Raw genomic sequence first — 17,386 nt, 5'->3', positions numbered from 1 at the left:
AAATTATTTATTTGGGGTATTACACGTGTATATGGTGTAGTTGAGGGTGCATATATATATATGGGTGTGTATATATTTGGGAGGAGATATATATATATTTGAGAGGATATATATGGGGATGCATATCTATATATGGGTATATATAAGTATATATATATGTGGGGCTATTAGCAAAGACCGGCTGTGGCACAGGGGCTGCCGAGCATCAGGTGAGCAGATGGCCAGGGTAGTCACGGAGATCCTTCCCTGCTCATCCTCGGGATCCTTCCGTGCTCATCCTCAGGATCCTTCCGTGCTCGTCCTCGGGATCCTTCCGTGCTCATCCTCGGGATCCTTCCCTGCTCGTCCTCGGGATCCTTCCCTGCTCATCCTCGGGATCCTTCCCTGCTCGTCCTCGGGATCCTTCCCTGCTCGTCCTCGGGATCCTTCCGTGCTCATCCTCGGGATCCTTCCCTGCTCATCCTCGGGATCCTTCCGTGCTCATCCTCGGGATCCCTCCGTGCACATCTCCGGATCCTGGGCAGCTCCACCAGCCTTTGCATGGCAGGTTGCACCAGCCGACTCCATCAGTTTAAAAATGGGGGGTCCCAGCAGGTCCCCCCCACTTCAGGGAGGTTTCCCCGCTGCTCTCAGGGCAGATCCCACCCCGAGGCGTTCCGGTTTGGCGCTGGGTGAAACCAAAGCTTTGGTTTTCAAACAGGAACAATTTTATCATCTGGTCAGCATTTCTGTCCGAAAGCTGGACAAAAAGATTGTCTTCTCTTTCTCCCTTTTCCTCCCCTCCTTTTTTTCAATTAGAAAGGGGAATTCACTGGCCTTTGGTGCCTCCATCCCTCCCCTATGTGATTTTTTTTTTTCCTGCAGCTTATAAAATAACAGAGCATTTTGAAAACATGCTACTTTTCCTCTTTCCTGGGCAGCATTGCTCTCTTGAAAACAGCAAGGCTTTGAATACAGGCGATGCCACGAGGGCGAGCCTGGCGGCTTCGTGGGGTCCCTTGGGGCTGCCGGTGGCACAACCCAGCCCCAGCCTTTCCCCCGGTCCTGGTCCCACCGCGTTGGACCTTTCGAAACATCCCAGAATCCAGAAAGATTGATTTACCGCAGCTGCTGGGCTCAGCCAGCCGGGATTAACTTCCACCGGCTGAGGACACGGGCTGTTCAGGGTGTCTGATGCTGTGTGTGTTCCCTAAGGAAACAAGATGTGTATAATCATGGATTTGGACTCTTCATCCTCCCCCCTCTCAACCCTATTGGGTACAAAGGTAAAGATATTAATTTTAATAGTGTAGATATTAAGGTGCTAAAGGCTGCATGAAAATAAGTATCCTCTATGAGAGACCCCATGCTTAGAATCACAGACTCATTTTGGTTGGAAAAGCCCCTCGGGATCATCGAGTCCAACCGTTCCCCAGCCCTGGCACTGCCCCGTGTCCTGAGAACCTCATGTCCGTCTGTCCGACCCCTCCAGGGATGGTGACTCCAGCCTGTTCCAATGGGCATTACCATGAGTTGTCGTGACCTGGGGACTGTGACCCGGCCGAGGGCCGCACGGAGTGGGGCGTTGTCCGAGGGCAGGACGTACGGACGGACATCACCGAGCAGCCCAGCTGGTTCTAGGGGCTGGGGCCATTGAGTCCCGTGAAAAACCAGCCCCGGCTGTTGTTGCGGTTGGTGCCGAGGTCTGTGCCAGCGGTGCCTGGCACAGCAGGACCGGCCATCGCGCTGCGGCAGGGGGACAACTCCGCGTACAGGCGCGTGAGGTCTCGCTTGGCCACCTGTCCCACTTGCATCCCATTGGGATGGTGGAGCTGGCCCTGAGCCCGCCGGGGCAGGTGGGGGTTTGGCTGCGTGGAGCGGACCCGAGCGATGCGTTTGCCATTCGCCGCCGGCCCAGCCTGGCCCGCGGTCCCCGTCCCCGCGCCGGGGCGGTGGCGGGAGCGTGGCTGCTGTGCCACCAGCCCTGCAAGGGGCCGCGACGCCCAGACCAGCGGGAGCTGCTCGTACCCCAGGACGGGGGTTTCAGGAGCCGGTTGAGAGACACTTCTCCGAAGCCCCAGGGATGGATCCGTGGTGTGGGTGCCCATCTTGCGCAGGCCCTTGGTGCGAGGGCGGCCCCGCTCCCACCAGCCTCTCCGTCCCGCTGCCTGCGTGTGACACGTGGGTTTGCGCTAATTACAGCCCGGTGTGTGTGGGGGGCTCGTTTGCAGAGCAGCACCCCCTGAGCCCCAGATCAGGCAGAAGTGGAAGCGCAGGCAGCACCGTCCCTCGTCCCGGCCTCGCAGCACTCGCAAAGTGATGATTCTGCTGTGGGTGTCCTTGTCCCCACGTGGTTGGTCATTTTGCAGGACACTCTTTTATTAAAATAAGAGGCTCAAGGCTGAGGGAGCTGGGGCTCTTGAGCTTGGAGGAGACTGAGGGCTGAGCTCATTCATGGGGATCAATATGGAAAGGGGGAGTGTCAGGAGGATGGAGCCAGGCTCTTCTGGGTGACAGCCAGTGACAGGACAAGGGGCAATGGGTGCAAACTGGAACACAGGAGGTTCTGCTTGAATAGGAGAAGAAACTTGTTCGCGGTGAGGGTGCCAGAGCCTGGCCCAGGCTGCCCAGGGAGGTTGTGGAGTCTCCTTCTCTGCAGACATTCCAACCCGCCTGGACACCTTCCTGTGTAACCTCAGCTGGGTGTTCCTGCTCCGGCGGGGGGGTTGCGCTGGATGAGCTTCCGAGGTCCCTTCCAACCCCTGACATTCTGTGGTTCTATGATTAAGGGGAATAAAGCGGTGGTCCTAGAGCAGGGGGAACAGGTTGCTCTGGAGCATTAACTGGGGCAGTAGCTGGAGCCCCCATCCTTGACCCCGCTGCTCTCCCATCGTGGATGTGCCAGAGACTCATCCGTCTGTCCCGATGCTGGGAAACCTGCGGCCGGTCTGTCCAGCCCACGTGGCACGAGGTTTGGTGCTCGTGGGAGGCTGGAAAGCCGCTTGGACCGGGGCTATTTTGGGGTGTCGTGATGCGGCTCCCCGGGTCCGAGGGGCGGGTGCAGCCCCGGCCGGAGCCACGCGCTCCTTGCTCCGGCTTTGTTCGGGCTGAATTTTGTAATGTCAGGAAATGAGCTGGCCGGGGGCGGGGGGGCTGGGGGGAGGAAGGCTGGTTTTGTGGTTGAAGCGGAGGATGAGGAGGCCGGAAAGCCGAGCACAATTCCTCGCTGTGTTGCAGGCGCCGGGGGTGAGGCTGCAGCTCGGCTTTGGGAGCGGGAGCTTACGGTGCATTCGGAGACCTGGGTGCTGGCCTCTGTGCCTCAGTTTCCCTTTTGTTCAGTGGGAGAAAGAGCCGTTCCTCTCTCTCGCGGGCTCTGCGCAGGGGACAGTGATTGCCGCCGGTAGATGAGTAGCCAGCACAGGGCTGGCTGGACCCGCGCGCTTCGCCCCGGGGATCACCTCCCGGCTTTGAGTGGCACATGAGATGAGTTTAGCGGCTGCGTTTCCTTCTGGGCCGCGGCGTTTTGTTCTTGGCAAGGGCCCCTTTGGGCCAAGTGCAGGGGATAAAGCACCCGAGTGCTCAGGTGGGTGTCTTTCCCCTTGGGGGTCTTCAGGGATCCCCAAATTCACTTGAAACCTTGCACGGCTCACTGCTGGGCCCGTTCTCATTCCTGGGACCTCAGCTCGAAATGGAAGCGCGGGCGCAACTCTCTCGCCCCCTTTTCCCCGCTTTCTTTTGCGGTCCCCCAGGTTCCCGTATCCCATCCCCGCCTCCAGGATGCTCCCCACGTTTCCCAGCGTCGGGGCTCCTGGTCCCACCTGCCCGACGCTGCCCTTGCGGCGCTGCCGAGGGCGGGAGGGGACCCTGCGGCTCCTGTCCCCTCAGCCAGGGCCGCTGTGGGCTCGGGGAGCCCCTCGCTGTCCCCTCTGGCCGGCCGGGGTGTGCGGGAGCCCCGTCCATGTCCCCGTCCCCTCAGACTGACGCCTGCTCGTTTTTCCTTTGCAGTTTGACAGAGGAGCGGTGGCCACAGCTCGTCCTCTGGCAGGAGCAGAAGATGCAGGAGTCTGCATAGCAGGTAGGGGGAATCCCAACCTTCGGCCTCTCGCTGTCTTCCTCCTTGAGCTCGCTGTGCGTCTCCATCGCTCCGGGCTGGGGGCAAGGAGGGGGCACCCATGGGTGCAGGTCACCCCGGCCGGGTGCAGCTCAGGGGTTTGGACCCCCAGACTTGTCGGGCACTGATTTGGGGCTCTGGGGCTTTTTTGCAAAACGGGGTGTTGGTGCAAAGGAGGGTTTTCCTGCCTTAGTGTCTCCCTGGATAAACGAGACTCGTGGCCAAACCCAAGGTTGTTTTGTCCCTTGCGTTCCCCAGCAGTAAGGTGCTGTTGGGAGAAGGTGCCTTGTCCAGATTTTGTCCTTTGCCTGTTTATTGCTGTTACAGTAAATATTTGCATCTCCCTTGTCGGCAGTGAGGTTGAGGCGATGCTGTGGGCCCATTTTACGAGGGCTCTATGGTTTTGTGTGATGCGTTCTCTGTACCTGATATTAAAATCAATAAAAGGAAAGATTTAAAAAATAATCTGCCCCCAGCTCCTGAAAGGAGAGGGCTCTCTCGTTGCTGCTGACTGAGCAGTTTTGCTGGGCTGAGATGGCTTTTTAGTGCAGGTAATTTATTTGGAGGCTTGATGCTGCAAGATGGAGACAGCGTTCGCCGTTTCCTCCGCAAGGTCAGGACCGAGGGCTTCATTTTGCCGTTGGTTATGCTGACGGAAACCAAGAGCAGCTTCATGGGTGAAAGGCGAAAGGTGGAAGGGCCTCGGTGATGCTGGTTTTGGACCATGTGGTGCCGGAGGAGCGTGGAGCCAGGATGGCTCAGCTGGGTCCATCGCGCTGTGATTCGGCCGAGCACGGTGCTGGGCTGGGATGGGACCGGCTCCGGTCTGCGCGCTTGGGGCATCAATAAATACCAGCCAAGGGGCTTTTCGTGTGGTGCATAATTCAATGGAGCGTAAGAATGACAGGGCTGTCTGCTGCGGGCTGTGCTGGAGCTCAGGGCTGGGAATGGGGAGCAGGACCCGGCGCGGATCCCGAGTGGCTCAGTCCCGATGCACCATGTGTCCGGCCCGGCAGTGGCAGGATCTCTCATTAACAGTGTGGCAGGATCTCTCATTAACCATGTGGCAGGATCTCTCATTAACAGTGTGGCAGGATCTCTCATTAAACGTGTTCTCCCCCAAATCGCTGCTTGCTGCTGGGGACAGGATGCTCAGCTCCACCAACCTCATGCTGACCAGATACAACGGCTCATCTTTTAGGCTCACACAAATTCTAGTTTTTTGGGTCGGCGATATCCTTCTGCAAAGCCCCTCGCTGCTGCCGGTGCCGGCACAGAGCTTTGAGCAGGGGAGGAGCAGTTCAATGATTTCTGCAGCCGCGGAATTGCTTGCTCCAAGGAGCAGTGCATCAAGTTGTGCGGCTTGGGGAGGAAGATTTTGAAAAGCATCTCCGGGGACAGCTTTGAAACTCTGCAAGCGACAGGAGCTGAACAATTAGAAGAGCAATATCGACCCTGCCTCGGAAGCGCACGACGACCAGCACCGGGTGATTTAATCCTGACGAAGCCACGTCCTCGCGTCCTGCGACGTGCAGCATCGCTGCCCGCGATCAATGGGCATTTTGTGTTCCTGAGCCAGTCCCATTTGAGGCACACCAGGAAAACCTCTCTCTGCCCAACCGCATCTGCTGCAGAAAACTCTTCTAGGGACTGTGACCTTAATTGAATCGACTCTTTCATGTCCTGAAGACGGTCGTATCGTCTCAGTACAGCCATGCTCGGTAAATCACGTGTCTGTTACCGCATGCCCGAGCTGCAGGGTCTGTGCCAACCCGCTTCTCTCTCCATGAGATTGCGCAGCCCAAGGTTGATTTCCAGCTGCCTGGGAAGAGCCCGTGGGTCACCGGGTCTGCTCCTCTGCTGCCTAAGGCCTTGCATCAGCTTCTTTTTATAATCTTGGAAGTTTAATGCTGGTGCAGACCTGGGTTTGCAGCTCCTGGGCTCTCGGCGTGAACGTGGCACCTCGCCCGGCACCGAGCTGTTTGCAGCCGGCGGGATCCTCCCTGTCTCCAGGGAGGGCTCGTAGAACCCGCCCGATGGGCTCACCAAAAATCCCCCTTTGTGCCCCTTTCTGGCTTCGGGAGAGGTGGGGTCCTGGCTTTGGGGAGGGGATGGTTTCCTCAAGGCGACGGTGCTGCTGGAGGTCACCTTGGGCAGAGCCGGCTGGCCGCTCGTGGTCACGGCTCTGCCCTGCCCTGGGTTTGCTGAGCTCATCCGCTATTTGGCCACCGAGGGGAAAAAAAAACCCGTCTTCAAAGCCCTTTTCCCTTGAGGAAAAGCCAACTTGGTCAGAAATGTCCGTGCGGAGATGTCGTCTGACCACGCTGACCCAGCTCCCGCGCGCCCGTCCCCGTCCCGCCGTGTCCCCGCGTTGGGACGGGGAGGACACGAGCCCGGGCGCCGCTTTCGGCAGCTGTTGGCAGGCGAGCGGCTCTGCCCGCTCCCTTCCCCCCGAGCACGATTCAACCTCCTCCTCCTGCCTTTGCATCTGCCTCTGCCCTTTACCGCCCCGCCGGGGTTTGGGGGGAGCGGGGCCGGTGGCCTCGCGGTGACAGCGGCGTGGGGACAGCGGCTCCGGCCGCGGAGAAGGACACAACCACCCTGTCCACCCTGTCTCCTGTAAGTACCTCTCACTCTTTCCACTGGAGAGTTAAAATTAGCTACTTCTTTTTTTAAAACAGGCGTCGCTTTAAACCTCGCCAGCCCAACTGGGTTTCCTTTTATTCCACCCCCCCACCCCGGCTCCTTTTCTCTGGATTTTTTTTTGTTGTTCTTGTTGTTGAATGTATGTGTGCACTTTTCTCTTTTTTTAAAAAAAAGAAAAGTAATGTTTTCCCCCTTCTCATTCCTTCCTATTTTAAACACGGGTGACGCTGCAGTGTTGGTGCGGAGTTTGGAGCCAAATAAACAGCCCGGCACACCCCCACCCGATCGCCTTACAGAGCCCAGCGCCGAATTTAGAGCCCTTATCTATTGTCAGCCTCCGCGGCCGCCGCTGCTCTGCCGGGGGGGTTGTTCGCCCAGACCCCCTTTTTGCTCCTCATCTTCAATGTGAGTGCGCTTCTAATTATTTTTTTCTCCTCTCCTTTGTGTTCACGGTAAAGCACGAAAGTGCCCAGAAATCAGGACCCGTTGCTTTTTCTCCGTGCGGGCAGGGAGGGAGAGGGGGGTCCGGGCGGCGGGGGGGTTCCCGTGTTGGAAGGATCAGCTGCATGGAGAGAGGGGGAAACTGAGGCACGGAGGAGGACATGGCGCAGCGATGGGTGAGCCGGGCTCTCCTCCTCTTAAAATAAAAATATAGAGGAGGAAGGAAAAGGCAGCAGGCGTGGGCTCGGATGCAGGATTGGTCCCTGTCCCCAGCGGATCAAATCCGGCCCTTTGGGGCACCCGCGGTCCCTGCGGTGGGGACGGTGCCGGGACAAGGTGGGTGGAGGGTCGGCAGCCGGCGCGGTGCCGCGGCCGGGGCTCTGCCACGCCAGGACGGAGCCGGCGGCGCGAGGCGGCCGTCCCAGCCCGGATCTGCGCAAGCAAACAGGAAGGCGAGCGGGGAGCAGCCCCTGTTTGCTGTTTATTGTGGTTCCTCTGAGGTCGGTACCGGGGTTTTTTAACACCGTCCTGCTCGGTGCCGGTTCCCTGAGCCGGGTACCGCGCATCTCCCCACCCGAGCAGCGTGCTGGGACTCTCCCTCCTGTTCGTTCTCCTCCTCGCAGGGTGAATTTCTCTTAAATATTTCATAAGCAGGCGTTTGGTTTGCTCTAGAGACCCGGATGGTCCCATACGTGGGATGGATGTGGTGGAGCTGCGACCAGCACTGGGCTTGACCCATCCTAGAAAAAGCCTTTTCCATCTTTATTAAGATTGTTTTTTTCCAGTGTTTTTGGCGCTTTTACTGCTTTGGGGTTGGGACTGCCTGCACGGGGTTAGAGTTAATAATGCCGATAATCTTAATACCCACGTCTGTGAAAATGAAGGTGCAAAACCCGTAGGAAGGAGGATGGCATCCTCCCCCTAAGACACCGCTCGCGTTTGCTGCCTCATCTCCACTGCTCCTGGACAAAGCACAACTGGGGCTGGAGAACAAACCTGGTTCTGTGGGTTAAACCCTTCGCTTCCACCGTTGCTGGGGGGGAAAGCGGCTTCTCCGCTCTGCTCGTCGGGGACCCCGTCGTAGTGGGCTCGGCCCGTTTGGGGATGAGATTTGGGGACGCAGGTTTGGTCCCCACTGTAGGTGCCGAGTTTCTGCTTTTGGAAGCAAATGGTGCGGGTGGGATGTGCTGAACCCGCACTGCCGGGGCTGTGATGCCTTCCTCCTCCTCCTCCTCCTCTTCCTCCTCCTCCTCCTCCAGCCCTTTTGGGCAAACATTTGCTATGGGCAGCTTTTTATTTATTTTCTTATTTATTTTTGTGTCCCCACCTGCAAGCCGAAAATTTTGACTGAAATATTTTCATCTCTACCCATGAACTTGTGCCTTCTAAAAACCACCCTTTCCCTCTCGCCCCTTTTGCAAGCCTGCAGAGCAAAATGCCTCATTCGTGGGGGTTTTTTTCCCCGATATTTTCCCATTTCCAAGGGGGATCGTGACTGGCGTTTATCTGTAATGCTCCTGCAGCTGTGCCCAAGCTCTCGCCTGCCCTTGGTGTCCATCTCTGTGCCGCAGGAACATCCCGGCTGGACCCACAGCCAGGCCTTTGGCTTCAGCCGCGTGCCAGCGATGCTGCGGTGCGGGGGCTCGGGCGGTGCCAGGCCCGGGAAGCAGCGGCTTCTCTGGAAAGGAAAGTGCCAAATTTCAGCATTTCCCACAGTGGCCGGGCATCCCCGTCGCTCTCCGGAGCATCCGCCCCACGGTTTGCCCGGGATGCCCAAGGTGGGCACGTGGGCAGCATCCACACCCCCAAAACCCGGGGCTGGCCATAATCACCATCGCCCTGGCACGTGGCTTTTGGTGCAGCCCCATGGCTGGGGACCCCTCACAAATCTCACAAATCCTCCCTACTAAAACACAAGCTTTGAGTGGGTTACAAAGCCAGCCAACCAAACCAAACCAAACCAAACCAAACCAAACCAAACCCCCAGCTTTTAAACCAGAATGTTTTTCCTTGCTGTTCTTGGAGTTTGGGTCCCAGGATGGGGACGGGGTCAACGCGGCTCCTGCCGGGAGCAGATTCGGATGAGTCCCCCTCGCCCTGCAAAGGGGAACCGTCCCCAGCAGGAGCGGCCGGAGCTGCCGGCGGTGCCATCGGTGCGTGGCCAGCTTGGCTTTGGTTTCAGTGGCCCAGCTGGTGCCGAGGAGCGGGGGGGACAGGATTTGTGCGCCTGTGTCTAGAATGTGTGTCTGTGAGTGAGCAGCAACAGCTGAGAACCAGCTGTCTGGCTGCGTTTGGGCCGCCTGACGAGCCGGGGCCGGATCCTCAGCCGCAGCCCGGCTGGCTGGTGAGCCGGCACCGCGCTGCTGGCCTGGGGAGGGGGGTGAGGATCCGGCCCCGGCCCCCTCGGCCTTTTCTCTGCAGACACACGTGGGTGCCAGCTGCTGCTGAGCCCCAGAGCGCGGCCGGATCTCGTCTGAGCAGGCGGCAAAGCCTTTGTGGCACCGCGGGCGTCCCCCGGTCCCCGTGAGTCACACTGGGGACAAGGGACTGCGAGCTGGTTTGTCCACCCCCTGCCCTGGCTTTAGCTGCAGCAGCTCTGCGTGTCCTGTGGTCCCTGGGGTGTCCTGTGGTCCCTGGGGTGTCCTGTGGTCCCTGGGATGCCCCATTGCTCCCTGGGGTGCTCCCGTGGTCCATGGGGTACCCTGTGGACCCAGGGATGCCTCATTGATCCCTGGGGTGCCCCATGGTCCCTAGGGTGCTCTGGTGGTCTCAGAGATGCCCCATTGGTCCCTGGGGTGCCCCACGGTCCCTGGGGTGCCCCATGGTCCTTGTGGTGCTCCGGTGGTCCCAGGGATGCCCCACTGGTCCCTGGGGTGCTCGCAGGGTCCCTGGGGTACCTCATGGTCCCTGGGGTGTCCTGTGGTCCTGGGATGCTGCTGTGGTCCCTGGGGTGCTCCTGTGGTCCCTGGGGTGCCCCATGGTCCCTGTGGTGCTCCGGGGGTCCCAGAGATGCCCCGTTGGTCCCTGGGGTGCCCCATGGTCCCTGGGGTGCTCCGGTGGTGCCTGGGGTGCTCTGGTGGTGCCTGGGGTGCTCTGGTGGTCCCTGGGGTGCCCCATGGTCCCTGTGGTGCTCCGGGGATCCCAGAGATGCCCCATTGGTCCCTGGGGTTCCCCATGGTCCCTGGGGTGCTCTGGTGGTCCCTGGGGTGCCCCATGGTCCCTGGGGTGCTCCGGTGGTGCGGTGCTGGGCCTCCGGATCGAGGGTCCCTGGAGCGCCGGTGCGGGCAGCAGAGGTGGCGGCTGATGCCATGGTACATGGCGCCGGATTGGACCCGTTGCCTTTTCAAGGCCATGCAGAGGAGAAGAGGAAGTTGGACCCATTTTTGTTGTGTGGCATCTCATCCCGGCCCAGTTCCTCCATGTCCGTGTTGGGGGGCGGTGGTGGCCGGAGCCAGGTCTGTGCTTCTTGGTGGCTTCGGTGGCTCCTTCTCCTCCCACAGCACTTGGGTCGTAGCTCTTGGGGCCAAGGGACGGCTCCTTCTGTTCTGTTCCTCCTGCCCGGGGCCTTGGTTTCTGCTTGCAAATCGCAGTGCTGTTATAGTCCCAACTAATGAAAGCTGCATGTGCACCTCTGTTGCTTTATTAAAAATAATTGTGGCGTGTGGTGGTAAGCTTCCAGCTGTAAGATGTCAGCGTGCTCTGAGCATGAGCCTGTGGCTGCGGAGTAAAATAGGGCTTTGGGGTGGAAATGGTGGGGATGTGTACAGAGGGTTGGGCAGGCACACCTCTGAGAAAAGCAGATGGCAAGGGCACCGGTTTTTGTGGTTTTGTTTCCAGGTTGAAAGTGCCAGGGGCTGGTCGGAGCCACGATGGTTGAGTCTGAGCACGGGGACTTGGGTGGTCCCAAATCTTTCCCATCTGTCCCTCAAGGGACTCTCCGGTGTGCTCTGCTCCAGCGTCACCCTCCCGATGTTCACCATTGCCGTGGCAGTGGCAAATTAAGCTCGTTTGCTTCGTATCCTTCTCGTGGTCAAGAGGCGCTGGTGACCACCATCCCCTTCCCAACCATCTCCTCTGCACCCCGGAGACGCGCTGGGCCCTGCAGCCCCTGGGGAGCTCAGGACGTGGAATCATAGAATAGTTTTGACATGTAAACCCTGACCTCGGTGTGGGATGGGACAATGCAGGAGCAACATCTGCTTCTGCGTTGCCTTTGCATCTGTAGACCCGATGGATGCGATGGCTGCGTTGGGCACGGATGCAGTCAGCAGTTGGCAGATGCAAATAAAATCAGCAGCCCCGTGACTTTTAGCATCGCTGCTATTACTCACCAGCACTTGGGGGAGGGAAAAAATAAGAAGTGGTTTTGGGAGGCCACTTTGAAAGATCTTGGTGGCCCTCGGGGAAGGGCTGAGCCTTTGGGAAGGTGCGCTGGGGGGAGGATGGTGCTGGAGGGCTGAGCTCCGGGACGTGCTGGGGATCTCCGGCCTCCCGGCAGCTTTGGGTGCTGGAGGGTCTGCAAAGCCTCACTCGGGTGTCCCTTCCCAGATGGGGACGGGGTGTGGGGTCCCCAGCCCCACTGCTGGGATGGGGATGGAGTTCCGTGTTGCGCTGCCCTTGGGCGAAGGGAAGGTGGGGGCAGGATTCCCTGGGCTGGGGACAGGGTGTCCCCAGTCCCCGTCCTCTTGATGTGGGAGGGAAGAGGACTGTTCTCCCGGGACAGTTTCGCCCTCCGCCCCGTCCCGTGGGGCTGCCTTGGCTTTCCATCGCTCTTGTGGGTGGCCCGGAGCAGCAATCGGCTCTCATGGAGTTTCCCCTGCGTAAAACCCACCATGGGGAGAGACTTATCCCCTCTGCTAGCGGGGGAAATCCCATCCCCTTGCATGGAGAGCCCCGAAAATCCCTGCGGGGAGGGTTTCACCCCCTCACGGTGCTGAGCCGCCCCAGGGGACCCCATTTCCGTGTCCTGGGGGTGGGTTCCTGCAGCAGGTTGTCCCCCTTTGGCATGTTGCATTTTGGGACTTGCAGGTCGTCGACCATCGTGAGGGTGCTGGGGACCGTGCTGGGTGCCCCCCGGGGTGCACCCTTGGGATGAGGGGTGTCTGAGCAGATGGGGGATGATGTTGGGGTCCGGGTGCTGACAATACCGGGAGCCTTGGGTGCCCCCACCCCAGGTTTGCGTCTTGCTGTAAAAACCCCCTCAAAGCGGAACACGGCTGATGTTGGATGCTGAGGATTCTCCTGGGGTCGACCGCCCTGTCCTGGGGAGGGGAGGCAGCTCGGTGGGGAGCTGGACTGGGTGCTCCCCAAAACTGCAGCTGCTTCCTTCCCCTCCATCCCCCTCCTTTCCCCCTCGCGGCCTCAGCACCAGCACAAGTCCCCACCGTGGGTCTGGTTTGGGGTCAAGAGCTGCTTCTGCTCCCCGCTGGTGTGGGGGTGACTTTGACAGCCTTCCTCATTTACATCTGGGCTGTGAGCGCAGGATCCAACCCCCAGTTCAGCTCTCTTTCCTTCTCTCTCTTTTTTTTTTTTTTTTTAATGAGTCAACCTCTCATCTGTCATATTAAACCTCCTCATTACCAGGTATCTAAATTTTGCTCTGACAATAGTGACAGGGGAAGCTGCGATATCATGGCTGCGGCGCGGGGCTCCGGGGAGCTGGCAGGTGGTTATTTCATGCCCTGCAGGGAGCCGTGGGGGTGGGCGACAGAGCTGGATAATGGGCTCTCGTTTCCCTTCATTTAGAAAACCCTACTTAGTGCAGAGGGGAAAATTACCCCCGGTCTCCAGCTCTGGAGCTGGTGATGGATGGAGGAGTGGAGGGAAGGGGAACAGCTTCGCCTGCTCCGGCTGCTGCTCCCTGGGGATGGAGGTTGGATTCAAGAAGGACAGGGAGCTGCTGGAGAGAGTCCAGCGCAGCCACCAAGATGCTGGAGGGAGTGGAGCATCTCCCTGCCGAGGAAAGGCTGAGGAGCTGGGGCTCTGGAGCTGGAGAAGAGGAGACTGAGGGCTGAGCTCATTCATGGGGATCAATATGGAAAGGGGGAGTGTCAGGAGGATGGAGCCAGGCTCTTCTGGGTGACAGCCAGTGACAGGACAAGGGGCAATGGGTGCAAACTGGAACACAGGAGGTTCCGCTTGAATAGGAGAAGAAACTTGTTCGCGGTGAGGGTGCCAGAGCCTGGCCCAGGCTGCCCAGGGAGGTTGTGGAGTCTCCTTCTCTGCAGACATTCCAACCTGCCTGGACACCTTCCTGTGTAACCTCAGCTGGGTGTTCCTGCTCCGGCGGGGGGGTTGCACTGGATGAGCTTTCGAGGTCCCTTCCAACCCCTGACGTTCTGCAATTCTGTGATTTCTGTGATTGGGTGAGGATGGAGTTTGGATGGGGTTGGAGGTGGCACAGGGCTGGGAAAGGGGGGGCTATGCCCGTAATGGGGTGCCAGGGCTTGCGGGGTGTCCAGCCTGGGTATGCACACCCGCCGACACCGCAGCCAGGCTCGGTGACGAGTGGCCCTCGCATGTGGCCACCGCCAAGGTCCCTGCTCAAGGTCGTGGGGCTTTTCCCGTGGCTGCCTCCGCCTCGGCCCGGCGCTGTTCCCGGGGCGCTGTGGAGGTCGCTCCAGCAAGGGCCCATCCACCCCCCCGGTTTAACACTCGTCCACACCAGTCCCTCCCTGCAGCATCTCCCTTTGTGGGAGAGAACCAGCTGCCCCCCCCGGGAACCCGCACAGCGCGAGGGGCTGCGGGTCCGCGCTTGCCCCCATCCCACGGGCTTTTCCTCCCTGAGGCCACATCCTGGCCTTGACCTGGGGTGACGACCGTTCCCTGGTTGGCTTTTGGCCGGCGCTGAGTGGGGCCACGGGCCGGTGACCTTGCCCAGGGCTCTGCCAGCTGCCCCGTGTCCCCTGCGGCCCCCGCTGGCTCTGGCCACGCTGGCGGCACAGGGAAGGTCACCGGCTGTCCCTGCTGTCACTCTGCAGCACTGTCCCCAGCCCGGCTGTGCTCCTGCCGCGCTGGATGTGACGGCATCCCTGGCCGGGGATGAAACGGTGGGATTTTGCGTGCCGGGGACCAGAGCGCCTGCTCTGGGTGCTGCCGTGGTGCCGATGTTGGGGCCGTCACGCTGGTTCGGTGGGTGTTGTCTGAGTCCACACTGATGCAAATGGATGCACAAGCTGCAGGGAAAGGGAAAATCAACCCCAGTTTAATAATCTCCCCCAAATCCTTTCTTTCACCGTCACCTTGCCAGGCGAATGCCAGTCTTCCAGCATCATTTAAGGGCTGTGCTTTCTTTTTCCCCCAGACTCTGCTGGTCTTGGCACGGCGCGTGGTTTTGTTACAGCTCAGCAGAGCTGGCTGCACGGTTGGCATCTGCTTTTCTCCAGAGAGCTCCCGAATCTGGGTCAGGAATATATGTGTCTTTTGGAAATTCCTCGGGGGCCTCATTGAATCCAGCCTCGCTTCAACCCTCCAGAGCCTCCCGAGGTTTGTACCTGCAGCCGGTGGGACGGATCCTGCACAGGCAGGAGGGGCTGAGCCGCTGGTTTTGCTGCAATTCCAGAGAAATCGGGGCCCTCCTGCAGGCATCAGATGCACGGGAGGGATTGCAGCTTGGGGTTGGGTTTACACCTGCCGGCTGAGCAGGATTCGGCCCCGGGGAGGGTTTGCCCGAGCAGGGCCCTGCAGCTGCATTTCCGAGCAGGAGCTTTGCTCCGGAGCCGCATTTCAGCCGCCTTCCTCTCCCCTCCCCCTGCCTGCATCTGGAGGCTCGACACAGGAACCCAGATAGCATCATCCTGAAACCAGAATAGAAGCTTTGGAGGAGACTTTAGCATGTTTGTGTGGTTTTGATCTTGGTTTGGAGATAAAGAGGTGCTAAACAATGCTAAGCCGGCGAGCTGGAGTCCTTCGCGGGTGCTGGGGGTGCGCGGGCACCTGCCCGTGCTCCTGCCACGCTCTGGGACGTCCCTGTGTCCCTGCACGGCCGCGTCGCCCCTTCGCTGCATCCCCCGGGGTGCCGGGGCCGCCCCCGTCCCGCAGCCGCGCCGGCTGGTCCAGCAGCGGCCGCTCACCGGTGGGATGACGGCAAACACCGCGCCGGTGGCTTCGCGGGGTAGGATGAGCAATATTAACCTGAATACAGGCGCTGGATTTTCGGGGTGTTTCTCCCCGCTCCGCAGAGGAGAAGGGAGCTGCTCCTGCAGATCCACAAACCACCGAGAAGGAAACGAAAAGTCCTTGGTGTCAGCATGGAGGATATGGTAAAAAAAAGCAACAATTAAGTCACAAAAGGCAGGCTGGGCCATCAGCGAGAAAGGAAACAGGAAAGCAAGAACTGCAGTTAAACATTCGGGTTCAAGAGGTGACTTGAGCTCACTCCCTGTCCTTGAGGGATGGAGTCCAGCCCTGGCCGCGGTGGGGAAGCGGCTCTGTCGGTTTGTGCCGGTGTGAGACCCGAGAGCCTCGGGCTGAGGCTTGGAGACCTTGGCTGCGCTTTGCTGCTTTATCTGCAATTGCCTTGAAGGGTCTTTTGCAGTGGTGGAGAGTCCGAGCTCTGCGCGGGTGCTGCCAGGCTGCTCCTCCCGGCAGCGCGGCCATGTCGCGCTGTCGCTTTTCTTGGTCAAAGTGGCAAGTTTGGGTGTGGAGCTGCTCTTGCCACCTCCGGAACATCACCGCTCCCTCCCTGCGCCCGGCCTGTCCTCCCCGTGCCCGAGCCCCGCGGCGCAGGGCTCGGCAGCAGCTCGGTGCACCCTGGGCGCAGCGCGGCGGTGTAAACCACTTCCCATGGCGGGCTGAGCTCGCGGGCTGATTTGCAGCGAAGCAGCGTTTCCCCGGCCCGGGCTCCCTCCTGCCACAGAGACGGGACAAACCCTGCGCCTCACAACCCCCGTCCCCACCCGTTGTGCGCTGAAGCTCTCGTGCCACAGCCGGTCTTGTCTGGAGATGTTCCGAGCAGGGGAATTTGTCCACGCGGCGAGTTATTACAGTTGTTTCCATGTGTGGATTAACCCTGAGCCCCCCAAAATGTTGGTCCCGCTGAGCTGGGTTCAGTGAATCACAGATGGTTTGGGTTGAGGGGACTTTCAAAGCTCCCCCAGCACCCCCCCTGCCATGGGCAGGGACATCTGCACCAGCTCAGGTTGCTCAGAGCCCCGTCCAGCCTGGCCTGGGATGTCTCCAGGGATGGTTCAGCCACCACCTCTCTGGCCAACCTGGGCCAGGCTCTCACCACCCTCAGGGCCAACAATTTCCTTATATCCAGCCTGAATCTCCCTCCTTTAGTGTAAAACCATCACCCTTGTCCTATCGCAACAGGCCCTGCTCAAAAGTCTGTCCCCATCTTTTAAGTCTGGAAAGGCTGCACTAAGTTCTCCCCGGAGCTTCTCTTCTCCAGCTGAACCCCCCAACCCTCTCAGCCGTTCCTCCCAGCAGAGCTGGTCCAGCCTCAGGTCATTTCTGGGGCTCCTCTGGCCCCTCTCCAGCAGCTCCATGTGTGTCCTGTACTCCCCATCGGTGCCCGGTTCCCCGGGGGACAATGCCTGGCAGGGCGACCCCTCATCCACATTCAGATCTGTTTTTCTCAGCCGACGCCTTGGCTTAATGGAGCCAAGTAAAGATAAATCGATTTTGGGGAGAATTCCTCCGAATGCCGGGTGAAGGCTGGTTTGTCGCGCAGAGCGAGCGCTCGGTGCGGGCAGGGAGGGCTGGGCCGTGCGGGCATCGCCCTGCCGAGGAAAGGCTGAGGAGCTGGGGCTCTGGAGCTGGAGAAGAGGAGACTGAGGGCTGAGCTCATTCATGGGGATCAATATGGAAAGGGGGAGTGTCAGGAGGATGGAGCCAGGCTCTTCTGGGTGACAGCCAGTGACAGGACAAGGGGCAATGGGTGCAAACTGGAACACAGGAGGTTCCGCTTGAATAGGAGAAGAAACTTGTTCGCGGTGAGGGTGCCAGAGCCTGGCCCAGGCTGCCCAGGGAGGTTGTGGAGTCTCCTTCTGTGCAGACATTCCAACCCGCCTGGACACCTTCCTGTGTAACCTCAGCTGGGTGTTCCTGCTCCGGCGGGGGGGTTGCACTGGATGAGCTTTCCAGGTCCCTTCCAACCCCTGACATTCTGGGATTCTGCGATTCTGTGGCTCCTCCGCCGGCCCTGGGCGTTGCGGGAGGTGGAAGGCAGAGCCTTCTCCTTCAATTTGGGACTTTCTGTGCCGT

The 17,386-nt window shown here is 59.7% G+C and overlaps 1 protein-coding gene across 10 annotated transcripts in view; it reads left to right on the top strand.

The window, feature by feature from the left end:
• Nucleotides 1-17,386, top strand: part of MEF2D (myocyte enhancer factor 2D) — an 81,796-nt gene that overhangs the window by 22,504 nt on the left and 41,906 nt on the right. For 9 of the 10 annotated variants that reach the window (XM_065653539.1, XM_065653536.1, XM_065653534.1 and 6 more), the window contains exon 2: nt 3,985-4,054. The gene's annotated coding sequence lies outside the window, so the exon portion shown is untranslated. Of the gene's footprint in view, nt 1-3,984; nt 4,055-6,616; nt 6,710-6,969; nt 7,142-17,386 lie in introns of those variants that run through there. The other variant, XM_065653533.1, reaches the window with a different exon arrangement.

Source organism: Caloenas nicobarica, chromosome 31 (genome assembly GCF_036013445.1).
Source record: "Caloenas nicobarica isolate bCalNic1 chromosome 31, bCalNic1.hap1, whole genome shotgun sequence".
In the NCBI taxonomy this organism is placed as follows: domain Eukaryota; kingdom Metazoa; phylum Chordata; class Aves; order Columbiformes; family Columbidae; genus Caloenas; species Caloenas nicobarica.
This window is presented reverse-complemented; position numbering and strand designations above follow the sequence as displayed.